The sequence below is a fragment of the Oryzias latipes genome, chromosome 18, assembly GCF_002234675.1.
Source record: "Oryzias latipes chromosome 18, ASM223467v1".
Lineage (NCBI taxonomy): Eukaryota > Metazoa > Chordata > Actinopteri > Beloniformes > Adrianichthyidae > Oryzias > Oryzias latipes.
The window spans coordinates 19990198-19994771 of NC_019876.2; the positions used below are offsets into that span (position 1 = coordinate 19990198).

At 36.3% G+C, this 4574-nt stretch overlaps 1 long non-coding RNA gene across 2 annotated transcripts; it reads left to right on the forward strand.

Annotated features, from left to right (window-relative positions):
- The first annotated feature begins 1618 nt into the window (after positions 1 to 1618).
- On the forward strand, positions 1619 to 4311 carry LOC110017064. 2 transcript variants are annotated; one of them, XR_002872018.1, is made up of 5 exons: positions 1619 to 1938; positions 2747 to 2918; positions 3009 to 3154; positions 3315 to 3424; positions 3564 to 3717. It is a non-coding gene; the product is annotated as an uncharacterized LOC110017064 (long non-coding RNA). The 2 variants fall into 2 exon arrangements; XR_002872017.1 differs by lacking the exon at positions 3564 to 3717 and adding an exon at positions 3739 to 4311 and having other exon boundaries at positions 1620 to 1938.
- Positions 4312 to 4574: the final 263 nt, after the last annotated feature.

Consider the following 4574-nt stretch of genomic DNA (forward strand, 5'->3'; position numbering starts at 1 on the left):
CTTCCTATAATATTTCTAAGTAGTTGTGGTGTGGTATGTCTATTTTTAGGCCCCTTAATGTTAAAATAGATATAGCAAATTACTCAGATGTTGGTATTTACAAAAACAGATTTATGAATAAATTATTTACCACAGAAGTTAAAACACCCTTGTGGTAACTCCTGACATTGTAATAGAGATATTAGAGTAATATTACCTCACAGATATGACAGAAAAAAACATTTTTTTTAACTCAGGCTCATCAATGTAATCACGAATTCCACGTGATGTCAATTTCGTACGCCAAGTAGTTTGTAGTTTTAATGCAGTCTGTTGTTTCCTCTGCTACATGATAAAATGACGGTGGCCGAGAGGTGCAAGACACGCTTACATTTAAGATACAGCAACAGCAAATCCCAGTACAAATGAACAAATCACGAAACACAACAGCAAATCACGTAACACAACTGCAAATCATGAAACACAACAGCAAATACTGAAACACAACAGCAAATCACGAAACACAACAGCAAATCACGAAACACAACAGCAAATACTGAAACACAACAGCAAATCATGAAACACAACAGCAGATACTGAAACACAACAGCAAATCACGAAACACAACAGCAAATACACTGCAAAAATGAAGTATCTAACCTAGAAATATAATCTTAAATTTAGTCCAATAATCTTTTAAAACTTGTTTTAAGAAAAATTTACTATGCAAGAGAAGAATTCATTAGATTATTAATCTTGTTACAAGATTATTAGTCTTTTAATTCTTACTTAGTTTTATAAAGGCTAAAATTAGTCATTTTACATGTACAACAAGATAAATTACTCGCAGAGGCTTGAATTTTTATTTTTGTGACCACTTTTAGCTGTAAAGACTTGTTTCAAGACCTAGTAACATGTGGACTCGAACACTGCAAAAGCAACAAAGCTGTAAAGAAAAGTAATATTGCTATACCTGTTCTGTAACCCTAGGCACTTTAACATTGGGAGTTGGGTCATCTAGACCCACTAGACAGTGCTCTGAACCTTTTTTCTTCAATGATTTGTGATTTTCACTGGTGTCCATGGATTACATGAAATCTTTCCCCCTTTATCCACCTTTGTCATGGTAGAACACGTCAATGGAAGGGGGGGGGGGGGGGTCATCTAAGATAGATAGAACAAGGGATAACCCTTGTGCAAATCAGTAACAGATCACAACTGTCACAAAACTCTCCAATCTTTCCTGTAATGTGTTCCAAATTAATTATTTCTGAGACAAGGCCCAACTCCTTCTCATGTAAAAATATATGGGATGCTCTGTGCTGATTTCATTTTGACAGCATTCAAAAAGCTGATTATGGTTGACAAGTGATTAACATACATTTCGAAGTTTAATTTAGATGACCATTGTTTAAAAAATGTGCTTTGACTCGAACATAATACACATATGTCTAAACAACCAAGATAAAGATTTTTAACAGGGAGATGCAAAGACAGTGTTGCTTAGGAATTACAGTTTTCTAAGGAAACAATAGCTTAAATCGTTTCAGATGCTGTTCAATCATATTTGTAAGTCTTAAAACGCTCTGCATTGGTAAAACGGGTGCAAAAACAATCTGGACTATCTCAAAGTCCGAAATAACATGAATACGGTACTCCTTTTCCTCCTGCGGTCAATACCAGCTAAGAAGGGAATGGGGGGACGGCAGGGTTTCATAAATAACACAAAATGTATTTTCCTTAGTTTTACCATACAATAATAATAGAGGTGAGTTTTAAAGTAGTGTGTATAATATCTTCTAATTACATCATACAACTTTGTGGACAAAGGTACATGTTTTGCGGTAACCCTCTCACCCCCACCCCCCTCAAGTCATTTGGTTGCGCCTGTCCTGACGGTTGGAAAGAGAGGGAAAAGCAGCAGCCACTTTGAACCAGACCCTTCTGATAGCCTGTTCGGTAAGTTTTTCTGAGACTATTTTTATATGGTAAGTTTTTCTGAGACTATTTTTATATTATTAAATATTATTACTTCACTCAATGTGAACAAATATTGTTCCCCGAAGCCTAATGACAGCTAGGTATCCAAGCTAGTCGTCAAGTGTGACGAGGCAGCCAGTAGGAGAGCGGCATTCCGCCCCTTCTAGGCATGTTCGTATGACCTAGCTTAGCCACCAGAATTTCTTCCATTTAGAGGAACGCGAGGCTGCAGTGTTTTCTCCGTGTTATGAATGAGCGTCACTAGATCGGTGCGTACTATACATGCAGGCTAATATTTTTTATGGTAGTTATCTTCACCTCCCGGAAATTTAATCAGTAATCAAAAGCGAGCAGGTGCTGCCCCCCCCCCCCCGCCCGCCCCCCCCCGTTTGCAAGGCTCCGTCCAAGAAGTGAATGCTGGGACATGAGGTCATGTGACTGGTTTTGAGTAAACTAATTGGCTGTAAGCCAATGTCTACAAATATAAAGGAGCAAACGTAGCTTAATGAAATACTATTGGATTGTGGTATAAAGTAATAAATAAATAAAACAACTGTTTTATTATTGTTTTATTTATTTATAAAAATCAATCATGACTTTTAAAAGTACTTTAAAGTATTTTTACACATAGAGCCACATTATAGTTCAAACCCAGGAAACGAGTCCGGTTTAAGATGCTTTCTCATTTATGTCGCTCTTATAAATAATGGAAGTATAACAGTTCATGTCATTGTATAATTCAGAATATGTCTGATATTTTCACTAATTTTATTTTTCATTTTAGCAGAAACGGATAGCCTCGATAGATGTATAGAAAACCAAACCAAGATGCTGTCTGCCAGATCCTTGACCTCGGATTTCAGTCAAGAAAAGCCTTCATTGACAGTGATGTCGTAAAAGAAGATGATAGACCTACAAGGATTCTGGAGGCATATCCATGTTTTAAGGAGCTTCATCATGTGAGCAATTTACTTGTGTTTTTGATTGGTAGTTCCCCTCACCGCCCATCTTTACAAAGGAGGCATTTTTTTATGTTACTTTTGTTTTAGGTGATGGAGGAGCTGCTGTGGATCCAGGATATAGGAAACGGCAAATTCAGATGTCAAGTACAGGACAGATGGGAAGACTTCTGGTCACTAGTGCAGTTTTAGAGTTTGGAAAAAAGTGTTGAAGCCTCCCATGAGCTTAAGTGGAGGTAACTCCTTTTACTGTCTTTTTTTGCATTATGTTTTTAGTGGTGTTGGTCAGAATTGCGTTGTTATTATGCAAACTGATATTCAATTTAATGTAAACTCAACATTAAGCTGAAAATGAAGTTAATAACTGAGTTATTCTATTATATTGTTCTATTTTAGTTGAACACAACGTTGCACTCTTCAGAGCACTCCCAACACTTTTCCCATCTCCAACTTCACCCCTTAAGAAACTGGCACATGCTAGTGAAGCATTGCTGCATGTTCTAGAGGTGAGTTTTTGTTCCCATTTGAAACTTTAATTTTGTGCTTGATTTTTGTTTGTCTCTGATGGTCTGTAATAACTGTGGGTAGAGACTGGAAGGAACAATGTGAGGATCCCAGCATTTCTGGGGTTTTTTCTGCCACTAGATATGCAAAATGGTGTTAATGACACCTAAAAAGCCTAAATACAAGCATCTACAAAAATTATATTAATTTTCAAAATGGCAAATACGACCCTAGTGATGTTTCATTATTACTAACAAAATATTTTCAGTAAAAGTTACAACATAAACTGTTTTACCCTAATTATTTTTATCTTCAGCCAACAGATGATCCTGCCATATACCTGGAGAAGAGATCTTTCTCCAGCCCGGTGTTGCTCTTTGATGGGTCCTGCTGTCTCGTGGCAAGTGGAGCAACTCCCATCACCACCTTTGCCAAAGAAGATCTTGGCCATAGGTTGTTTTATCTGTTGGCTTACCACTACACCTTCCAACTTACCCATCCCAAGTTTGTGGCAACCCTACTTTATGTCAGTCAGACAGAAATATTGAAGGACAATATTCACGAGCGGGACACCACAAGTTCATAAAAAAAAGTTTTGGCAGAGTGAAACGTTTTTACTGAGTGGTAGAGCTCTCACGGTGAGAAATGAATGCCTTGTTTGGTGATGTTAACCAGAGACACTCTTTTTCTTATTTCTCTTAACCTCAGATTATTTACTAGTATGGCCTGCATCAGCGTACATTAAGATTTAGCTGTAAACCTATGTTAAATTTTATGTTGAAATGCTTCAAGCAGTTCTTTGTATTTGTAGAAGCAGAAGTATTCTATGTTAACAGTGTATTCAAAGCAATTTTGAAAAAAGCAATATAAATAAATATTGTTAAGTATAATCCTGTATGCTTGTATTTTTCTTGTCTTGGTTTGAGCTACAAAAGCTAGTAATTACACAATACTAGCTTTAATTCAGCTAGCAATAAGTCTTAATTCTAGTATAATAACTCTTGAATTAAAAGCATATCTTCTTATGGTTATCTAGTTTTAGGGTCTTTTTACTCAAAGTGAGTAATAAACAACTGTCAAAGAAGAATTTATAAACTAGTTTTGAGACTGTTTTACCTAAAAAATAGTGCTTGAAATGAGTATTTTACTACT